This window comes from Bombus vosnesenskii, unplaced genomic scaffold, assembly GCF_011952255.1.
Source record: "Bombus vosnesenskii isolate JDL3184/JDL3185 unplaced genomic scaffold, Bvos_JDL3184-5_v1.1 scf7180000013305, whole genome shotgun sequence".
Taxonomy (NCBI): domain Eukaryota; kingdom Metazoa; phylum Arthropoda; class Insecta; order Hymenoptera; family Apidae; genus Bombus; species Bombus vosnesenskii.
Genome location: NW_022882954.1, coordinates 572,854 through 584,848, shown reverse-complemented (window position 1 = coordinate 584,848; position 11,995 = coordinate 572,854).

Below are 11,995 nucleotides of genomic sequence, written 5' to 3'. Positions count from 1 at the left end.
TCTGACGAATATTAGAGTAGCCTGATCCTATATATAAGAGCGTAACTTACCACCCTTGTATCTCATTTGTTTCCCGGTCTTTTACGCCCCGTCTGAAGCCACTTCGCTGCCTGGGACACGTACCGGGTGAAAATTTGTAGCAAGCCTCTTTTTAAAACTATAATCGATCATTTCGAAACGATATTATTTACCATCAGTCTTAGAAAGAACATGCGAGTAATACTGATACGCGATACTCTTACCGATTCTACTTAAACGAGGAGATGCATTACGCGTTTTATAATAGACGTTAGGATCTCTAATAACACTTCGTATTCGTAATGCATTCCTCGATGCAATTTCTTCCTCTGGAACTATAAATTTTCTATTTTGCTTGTTTTGTCTTCGAAATTAGGGTTCTTTGAACTCACTATAATCGTTCGATAAAAGTTTCTGATGTATTGTGAATAAATAATTATTTGTGCATAAAAATATCTATAATTTCGATCAGGAAATACGCATTTACTAATCTTGTGAAAATTTGTAATAGATAATAATAACAACAATAATAATTATATACGTTTATATTCTCTTCAGTCAATTTGCAACTTAAAAATTTCCAAAGATTACACTCGCACGGCAACACCATAAACAATAAAAAATTAAAATTCCCACAGAAATCTACCAAAAAGTTTGTTACAGAAACTCTATCGAACATAGCGAGAAAAGGAATCAATTGGAAGAGATTTATTCACGATTATATGGAGCGCCATCGACTAAATCCGTGATGATGATTTTTCTCGTGCCAACTACCGCTGGACGGGTAGTTGACGGTAAGGAACGATGCCGTAAAACGCGTGACACCAAGAAGCGTGAAGGTACTGCACACGGTGACCGGATCGATCTGCGTTCCACCATCTTGCTGTCGAAGACCTTGGCGAATTAACGGAGTAACCAGTGGGACACCGGGTAGCGTTCGGACAGAGTAGGGTTACAACACGTACCCGTGGCCCGAGACCACCCACAGGTTGAATCGATCAGCAACTGATACCCTTGAAGAGCGAGCAAGAGGCCAGGGAAGAGATAAAGAAGAGGAGTTACAGGTGTACCAGGGCTGCTTATACGGCCGCGGAACGCGCTCAATTCACGATAACAGCCGTTCGCGCCCGCGCTTCTTCGCCTTTCAGGACGAAACAGGGCGCGGAGGCATCTCGACATCGATTTTATCGCGTCAGGATTGAACTACGGTCTTCGAACGCGAAATCTCGGTGAATTTCGCGTGAACTGTCGGTGAATGGTTCTCATTAGATGATATGGTTGGTGTAGATTAAGGGAACAGAGTATAGGGGAGATTATGGGATAGGGAAAGTAGAAATTAAAGGAATTATTTAATCATTTTATTATCATAGGGAAGCATCCAAATGCTGAATGCGTTTCAAATAAGATTTTTGTTGAGTAGAAATTATGTAAAATACAGGTAATAATTGCGATAACATCTACGTGTTTGTTACTTTATAAGGATGTAGCAATTTTAGTAAAGAGTGAAGGGATAATTACTTTGATATGGTAACTCTCGAAGAAATTCAAGTTTCATCTGCTTGTCACAAGTCTACTTTACTCTAAAAGTCATTAACTGCGACCAATTATACTTAACAATATCCTAATCTCTGCACTTGCAAAAGATACGAAAAGACCATTCAAAAGACCAAATCGAAGAACCAGTTCCAAGTACGAGGTAAGGAACTTATCGATAAAAATAACCAATCGGCACGCACGTAGGAGCTTACCAAAAAGCGAATCTGCGAAGCAGCATGCGAATGTCCGCGAAAGCCGAACGATATCGTAAATTCCGGCAATTATCCTTAATTAATAAGTATCCAGTTTAGTCGAGCGGTGGTGGACATATACGAAGGGGCAGACGCGCGCCCCAGCACGAATTTAATGCCGACTGTGGGAAATTTAGATGAGAAGCCCGAGTCCCTGAGTCCACGGACCGTAAAGCAAGCGGTTTATTGGTGAAGCGGCGAAACGCGCTATTCGACTGACACTTTCATTACCGTCTTTCTAATTGCCCGCCATTTAGGTAAACGTATACAAGCACCGTAATCCGGGATTCGTCGTTTGCACGGCCGCGTCACCGGATTTGGATCCTTCGAACGTCTGGCCTCGAGCAGCCGCGACAACTTGAAGGCAAGCGAAACGAGCTTATCCTTGCTTCTGCCGATCTTTAATCTTCCGTGTGAACACATGGTTTTTGCGTTTGATGATAAGAAAATGATACGGGAATAGTCGGGTAGGTAGAGAGTTTGATAATCTAAAAAGAGAAGACGAAGAGAGAATAAGTGGTTGCGGAAGTATTTGAAGGATTAAGACGGTGTTGACGAATTGTCTTTGCTTTCTTCGGTTTAGTAGGTGAATTATTTTTTGTCAGAAACCAGATTAATCGATTTTACCGAAGTTAATTGTTTGATTCGCCAGAAGTAATACATTAGTCGTACGTTTTGGTGCTGAAAGTAGGAAACTTTTGGAAAAGGGAACTGGTCAGCTTTGTCTTTGAATGGCTCAACTGCCTCGACTCAATTGCTCAATTAGTTCGTAAATCATTGCGTTATTTGCCATTTCTTCGCCTTCGGTTTGTCTTAAAATTAAAATTCCTAAAATAACCTATTTATAGTAGCTATCTTAACATCGACACACAGTAAGAACTGACCTGGAAAGCTTCCAAAAAATTACCGGAGAGGCCTGCTGAACTCGAGAAGTGAATCAGAGAAAAAACTAGAATTTGGTCACCGAAAAAGGAGGAAAAGAAATAATAAAAGGGACGCAGCTGCGGCGGTCGATCCGTTTAGCGCGATTAACACCGTCGTTCCAGGATAGCACCGCCCCACCTGTCCGATCTGCCGGCCGAACGACAAATATCCGTTTCCACGGAATCGGGTTCTGTGTTACCAGCAGTTTTCGTTTCATCTAAAATTCACGAGAGACAGACGCGACTAATGGCCGCTGCCCGTGCCCGTATCCGTGGACGCTTCAGCTCGGTCGTTTCGAAAGTGGAGAACTCCCGGTGAAGACCGTGCGGCTCATTGAAATTCAAATGTCAATCTCGAGTGTACGAGCATATATACTAACGAGACTGGCGAGGAGAAGAGACGGGACGAGGGGAGGAACGTGAATGCGGAGTGCTTTTCGTGTCGTGATGTCGAAAACGGTCGCCGGATCGCGCCCATGTTTGCTCTCGAATTCTGCCGGCCGAAGGATCTCAAGTTCCAAGGCTGCCTTCGGTCTTGTCAATGTTGTTTTATAACCACGCTCTCGGAAACCCGGTATGGTGCTCCTCTTTAAAATTCGAACAGGTTCACTTCCTTGAAATCCTTTACCGCTGACGTCGAACTAGAACGGTGTTTTCAAGCGTTTCAACATTTTCTGAAAATTTATTTCCCCTGACAATATATTTAGAATCGTTTTAGTTATTATCGGTGACGAACTTGATTATCACTAATTATTTCTTTTATAAATCTACTCTTAAATTATATCTCAGTAGAATTTCTTCTATACGATCAATTAAACTAGCCACTTGATTAAAGCCACTTAGTCGAACGTTACCTTCTATTACGTACACTTCAGTTACATAAATTGTTTGTTGCTCGTTAGATTCGTATAAATCGAGTACCTTTACTTTATCAATTTACTTTATTAGAACATGATTATAGTTCTAAATTAATATCTAAAAATTTCTAAGAAATGACGATCCACGAATAAAGAAATTACAAATAGAATATGGACATAAAAATGTTCTATGGAAATTACAACACATTCAACGTGAACATTAAAATTCACCCCGAAAAGTTCGAAAATTCTCATTCAACGTATATCTGGTTCAAACCGTCGACTTTGATTTGACCAGGTTTGAAGAAGCCTCGACCAGCTCGAAGTCACGTAAACGTTGCCGCAGCGTTCAGTATTTCGCGCAGGTGGGTTGTCCAACGAATACAGATTTATGACACCGCGTTCATTGAAAAAAGGTGCCGTCTTCCTGCTCCTGGAAAGTATCGCGATCGAAGCTGTACTCAAGGTAGAGGATTCACCATGTGAACACATAATGATCGGCGAGCGGCGGAACGGAACGGTGCGGTGTGAGGCGGGCAGAGTCGCGCATAAACGAATAATAAAGCGGCCGGCGTAATATTTCAAGATGGCGCGCTACGTGCTCGGTAGATGGCACAGCTCGATATTATTTAGCGTCCTGGGGTCGCACCCACTTAACCCTATCCGGCGCGCGGAGCGAGCGCGCAAAAAGGGCGCCCACAAAGACAGAGAATAAGTTACCTTAGTCCGCGCGAAAGGACGTGCCATGGCATTCCCGCCGCGAGGACTACGGATCCTTAACGGCTTGGTACTGCGGCACGCGGGAGGGTCCTTATCGTGGATAACCCAACCGCTTTTATTAATGGTCGCGTTCCCTGGACGACACGTTTCCATCCGCATTTACCGTTCGATTAATATTTGATCGGGTTCGAGTAGTCTCAAATAGTCTCGGAGGATTTTAGATGGAACGATCCATTAGCTTCAATTTGAAGTAGATTGATCGAGACATGGATGTATAATTGCGAGGTTTATGACGCGTAAACCATGAACGAACCGTTGGAACTTTGGAAGCCGAAGATACCTTCTTCCAACTGTCATATTAATCTCAGCCGAATCCTGATCCATTTAATCGGCATAAAATTTCTCTTCACTCGAGATCACCGTCGCGAAACCATTTAAAACAGCTGTCCCGCTGCTGTCCGCGGAATAAAATTTTGATGTACGACGCGCAATTTCTCTCTTTTCGAGCACCGATTAAATTGACAGCTTAAATCGAAGCATCCTGCAATGCCTAATTCAACATACCGACGAATTAATCACAGGGCACTCGCTCCCTCTTCTTCGTATCCTCTTTCTTCTTTTTGTATCCATTCGATTACCAGAAAATCGACGTCGAGATAGAAAAGCAACGCGATCGAAAAGATGACTCAAGCGGCGTAATTGGATAACGAATTTCCTTCTTCACTCTGCGAACGTTCTTCCCACGGAATTGGATTCCGCTTCGATCCTCCGTTCCTCTTCAGCCACGCCGCGCATAATGAAGCGTCGAGGCACCGAAAAATACGCATTCTCGCCGCGCATCGTTTACCGCAGAATTCCCTTATCGTGGTTAGCCTCTCCTCCATTATAAATGACCACGATTCAGGCTACAAGAATCCACAGATAGCGTAGAGAATCTATTCGAACAATTCCTTCGAGTCTCGCCCGGATTCGAATACGTTCGAACACGATCGATAAGGGGCGAATCTTTTAATTAATCGACGAGGCCACGACCGAATTGACGTCCGTACGATTTCTTCACGGTAATTGACCGTGATACCCTCGAGGAAGAAAAAAAAAAAACGATGATATTTGTCAAGTGTCACGACAACGGCTAGCCTAGCGATGATGCGGCTTTTATTAATGATCGTACGTGCGATTTCTCGAAAGCGGGCTCGCGCCTACGCAGCAACTTTCGATCAGGAAAGTTTCGATGACACAGCTCGAACGGATCATCGAAACCTGGGATAATTATCACATTCTGTGATACTCGTTCGTGCTTTAATCTATGATTTTCAAAAAAATTCGAGTCGATTACTGCGTATTACGTTTTAGTGAATGTTCTATATATAGATAATGTTATATAATTTTGCGAATATTTTACTCACTTTGGGCTATTTATGACTATGGCTATAAATAACTCTATCTTATTATATTAGATTGCTGTGTAATAAATATCTCTCTTCGAAGAATCCTCGTGTCAGCGATTTTAAAATCATAAAATACGCAATAATTCTATCGTTCAGATGTCTTCAAACCATTATTCTCTTCGCTGATTAATAATATTCTCAAAGTAGTTATTTCTCTCAAAAATGTATCGACGCGCGTGACTTTTTCCTCTGTTAAAAATTGTCGTTACAAAATGAATTACGCTCGTTGACACCTGTCTTAAGAACGATATTTATTACGTAACAGTCAAATAATATATAAGCGCCATCTCGGATGCAACTGTAAGACGAGAATTAACAGCGGAATTGTTAATAGTTTATGTATTCGTACGATAATTTCTGGTGCAAACTGGTGCCGCGTTTGTCTGAACGAAAGGCAACGTTTTTAGACTAGATTATTTTGACAAAAAATATCCTGAATATTTTATTATTCCGCTGCGCACGAATAAAAGCGATAAAACAAGAAGAATCGTGTGACCATCGATTATATGGCCGCCGTTAGTTCCACTGATTTTCATAGCGTGTAAGCATGAATAATGGGTTTACAAGGTATTTCGGTGAAACCAGTTCTTTTCATTAATTCTCGCGTATTATCGCGTTTTGACGTATTATTGCTACCCGATTCGCTCGTTTTTCGAAACCCTGGGTTTCGAAACTGAACGCATGCAATCACCGAACAACTGAATTCTTCTCCCAAAACAAAGCAACGGAGTGAATGTCAAATAAATAAAAGAAAAATGTAAGAACATTGTAAAAAGAGTGTATTAATCTATAATGAATCATTATCAACGATCCCTCAGTTCTAGAGTTCCGTTCGAAGCTAATGGTATGCGTACATAGTTTCATTCAGAATAAATGGAGTACTTGCACAACAGCCTACGGATCATTGTTACAACCTCCCGTGCTCCGAGGACACGCTTTATCAAAGATATTGGCAAGGCTAATGACTGGAAAGCCAGTTAGTACTTAGCCTCTATTCGTTATCCTGTCAAAACTAAATAACATTCTATCCGTTCTTCCCATCCGGTACGTATCAAACAACGTTAACAATTTCGACGATACTTTAAGCCCCAATTAAAATTCATAAAGTTACAATCCACTTCGATTCAGTGAGAAGTCGCGAATTTTCTATTTTTATGGAAAGATATGATATTTTAGAAAATTTCGGTCAGCTATCTATTGATCGGTATCGCTTCACGCTTCTAAAATACTATATTGTCGATTCTACGAATATTTATTACAAGCTTTGATGAGCATGAAAAGGAGAAACCAATAATTGTCTATCGCCATGAAAGAATATCGCTTATTATACAATTTCGATCAAACGTCGACAAATCTTTATCGCTCTACGTAGTAAAAGAAAAGCATATACCGAACCGTACTCAGAACTCCAACTCATAAAGTCGAAAGTTCAAAACTTATTTTAATCCAGTAAAGAGTACGAAGCTATCTGTTCCAACGAAAAAGGTACGAAGTTTATGTTACTGTCGAACTTTAAACGAACATCCACCACTCTGTCTCTTTATGCACCAAATCGCGTTAACAATTGTAACAATACCACATATATCTGTAAACGTGGAAACTACACTCTCATAAACTTGAGAGTATAATACTAAAAAATAATCATTCTATCTCACAAACACAGCACAAATAACTGGAACTCAATAAAAATACAATTTTCCACGAAATTCATTCTCCAATCTCTCATTCTGTCGGTAACTTCGACCAAAGAAAAGGAGATAACGAGTAGCTTACTCCGAACCAGAAACCAGTTGCTTATTTTGAGATAAAACTGTATATGAAATCTTACCAAATTACAATAAGACGCGTATCGATCTCAATAACTCCACACTCCAACATCTCCAAAACCACAAGTACACGATTACATATATTATCGATATTGCTATCAATGACTAGTCAGAGTAGAGTATCCGTGACAAGCTTACCACCATCTTATTTGGCGCACACCCTTTTGTTATGTCGCGTCGGCGATATTGGGTTCACGTCCACTCGAGTATCCTCTTACGACGATGCGTGTGCAACGCAGCCAATTAGCGAGACCGCAAGAGAGCGACTTCTCCCTTTCTCCGTGTCTTCCGCCTCCCCTACTCTCAGCCATACACTTAGGGTCAAACGCTCGTAAACGTCCAGGCGAACCGCTTCAAGCCTCGACCGAACGGAGTTCGAAAGGAGCCTCCGTTCGCGTCTGTGTCCGTCGCGTCTGTGAAAAACATATTATGAATTTCCCGACGACCAATCGCACGACCAGCGTGCCATGACCCCGGATTGTCAACCTTATGTTCCCCTGCCTTCTTCAGATACCCGCTGTCCTTCTCCGTTCCAAAGCTTTCCACGCGAGATTTTCTATATCGCCCTCTTCGTCGCGCACGCTAACGACCTCACTGGCCAAGCCCACAGGCCACAGGTGTAGTAAACCTCTTTACCTCACGCATTCGCGTGTAATGGCCCCTCTTACACCCGTGCCGCGCATCTGCCGACCTCGCCGCGTGTGCTACCTCGCCAGCCGTGATCCGCTTCTTCCTCATCGTCGTCGTTTGCATCGAGAGTTTGTCCAGATCTTTGGAAACTGTTGTAATTTAGCCATGCAAGAGTCTGTGTCTTTGCAAAGCACGTAAGATGGAAATTTTTAGATTTGGGAACCGAATGCTTCGACGCATTTTGAAAAACTTTTATTATGATCTACGATGATATTGCACATGATAGAGAAGAGATGGAAGGGAACAGCAAAAGTATCAGATTCTCTGCAGTTTTAAAAGGAACGTGAAATGGATAACGTTGAATAAATACATATATGAAGTATCTCAAACGATAGAACGGATTAAAATGTAACTAAGTTGAAACACTTACGCGATAAAACATTTTGATGAAGTAAGTTAAAGTACTTACGTGGTATTTAGCAAGTAATATCCAAAGTTTAAATGACGAGTATTAAAGGAAGTATCGTCTTGACTGATCAGACAACGTTGCCTGTATCCTATGATACGGTATAAACGATCTGAAAGGATCTCGAATAAAGAACAATAAGTAAGGGTTGCAGGCATACAGCTGCGTGTTCCTCGACACAATTACAGCTCGCCCATATGCCGCTCAAACTTCACGCATCTTGTCATGTACCGCTGCGGGTCCAATAAGAAAAAACGCAGTCAAGCCGTGAATCGGAATCGAGAATCATATATCTCGAGTGTTTCGACATAAAGCGATAAAAATTGTTCACGACGATTTATCAGAGCTGCTTTGTGTTATTTCCAAGAATACGCTGCCACTGTGACGCAACATTCTCTTTGATATTCCAACACGGATCGTGAAAAATTGCAGTTTATTTCTTTAACAGAAGCGCGATAATGACCAGTCGAAGGTGAGGAAGTTGTGAATAATTAGACGACACGTGAAATTGATAATACGCAGCTAAATACAAATCGAAATTGAATGGATAATTTGAATGTTCGATTCTTATGGTATACTTTCGTCTTTTCTACGTTCAAACAAGAACTTTGTTATTTATGGCGATTCTGTTTGTCGAAATTTACACAACACGTCGAAAAATACGTGTCGATATGAGAGTGAATGAGTAAGAATATATGTCTGAACATTTTGATCGATTTGTAGGAACATTCCGAGAATTTTGTCGACGCGAACAAACGCTATTTACAATTTCCTATAAATTAGGCAAGTGTCTAGATATTCTAGAGTGGTGGGATACGTAACGCGAGATGCTATCATGACTGTAAATGTGAAAGAGAGAAAGGGACAAAATGGTTGATAAACGATCGATATGGTACGGGTGTGTAGAGCAAGAGAGATTTCTGTTTTCGAGGATGATTTTATCGAGATCTAGCCAGGGCGATTTTTTCTTTTTTCTAATTTCGACACTAATAACAGACGAATACACTCGTCCGAGGATTTCGAGACACGGGAGTATACGCGCGGCTCGAGACGCGTCGTAAATCTTCCCGGGATAATTTACGTGGGCGCGATGTACGGCGTCACAGGTGTCGTATGGCCTCGTAGGATCTGCATCCAGCGCGCAAATTAACGTAATATAGAAGGAATATCGCGAACGAGACACGTTTGAGCCGGGTATAACAAATGAAAACAGATTTCATAAAGGAGAGAGTAGAATTTCTATTCCCTGTAAATTATTTCACGATGGAAATCAAAGTACGCTTAATCCATCGTCAGCGTCGATTACCTCTTGCATCTTTTTTAAATTACATCGGTAAAATCGAATAAAGATTACCACTACTTTTAACTATACTAACAAAGAGAGTGCTGCATTTCGAGTATTTAGTTGAAGTTTTTTACAAATTTTATTTGAAATGAAAATGAATTTATTTGAATGCTACTTCGTTATTTTTACCTTCTAAATAACATAGGAAGAATAACTTCGCTTTAAGATCAAATCAGATAATTTTTTATTGTGGTTAACTCTGTCAAATAAAATAAAAAATGATTTCATTTAATGGATAAATGGCGAAGTAATTCATTGATAAAAGTCATTTACTTATTCAAGTAAATTAATCTATAGTTATTTGAAAATAACATCTAATCGAATGATTTCGCGGACTGTTATTGCGTTTAGAAAATTAATCTATTATGATGTTAGATAGTAAATATCTTTCGAAATTTTTCCAACAAAACTTTCACTGCGTAAAACTACAATATAAAGAACTAAGAAGTTCAACAAGTGCCACCATGCCGCAAAGGTGGTGTAAAACCATAAAATCTTACCAAACAGCAATACCATCTCTTCGACGATTACACAATCCGTTCCGTCTAAAAGCATCTTGCAAAAAAAGAAGAGAAAAAGAAAGAAAGAGGGAACCTCCGCTTGACAAATTTACGTAATCCAAGAATAGTCGAAGCGTTCTCGCGCGTACCCACACGTCATCGTGCGTTGGTAGCGCTTTTTTCGCCGCACACGTGGGGGCCAGAAGCTCCGGGAACCTGAATCGTCGGGCCAGAAACCACTAGAGCTGGTTCGACAGACATCGAGTGGCCTCACCTCTCTCCGTCCCACCTAAGTCAACAACAGAAGATCCCAAGGCATTCGAACGTCCGGGGTTACGGGTACGAGTGCTCGTGAATACACGCAGGTGCACGCAGGTGAACACCGTCGTGGCCTGTCGATTATGTCGGCCCCCGTGAATTCTCGCCGTCGAACAAACCGAGGAAAGCTGTCACATACGGAAACCGTCTCGCTTATGCGCCTGTTGAAGTCTCCCGATCCACTCGTTCAAATCTCCAGCTATTCGTCGAATTGGATGGCTTAGTCGAAAGGAAAGCTTACTGGTTCGTTTAACATCGTTTTTCTCCTCACTGGGATTAGTTATTATTGACGTTCGAGTTCAGGGTAAGAAGAAAAGAGATACGTATTAAGATTTTTGGGAAAGTTCGTAGGGTTTCTGACAACTACATAGTATTAAGTTTCGTGCAAGTCCATTATTCCGTGGATATTTATGCAAATTTACATTTAGCGAATGCAACTAACAAAATGGAACCTAAGCAGGGATTTGTTTAATTTATTAAATATTAGAAAGAGTAACAAAGCGTTGAAAATTGCCAAACCTTTGCTGGAACATTCTACTTCATTGCATTCAGTAAAAAGTGTACTTTAACGCCATAAAATTAAAAAGAAACTTGCAGATACTTGAATGAACTCGTAACTGAATAAAACGAAGGTTTCCTAAATAACAGTCATGGAACTAAATATGTGAATGATAAAGCAACGGATGATAAAAATTCGCCGAAAAGTACATTGCCTTCGAATTTTTCTCTTTGCTTCGAATTTTTTCGACCAACCCAATAGTAGTAACGATAATTCTGTCGTCGATAGATCGTGCTTATATACGAGTCTTTAATCAAGACTCGTATTAAAGAAGTACCTACGGCAAAATTAAATAAAAATTTATGTTAAACAGAATCGCCGAGGCATCCCATTAGAAACATGATACGAGATTTACGCGAATGGAAATCATACCTGTTCCAGTTCCCCGTTTCTTCGTAAATTATCGCAGTTTATGATATATTATACCGTGAAATTTCTTCGATTCCAGACCAACGTAATTAGCGATAAACGATCCGTGCAATGACATCATCTTAAGTCACCTATTCGTCACAGGACTCGCGAAACCGTGTCGAAGAAATCTTCTTAAATCCGTTTTATCTTTCCTTCACTTTTATTTTTTCTCTACGTGTTTTCATGT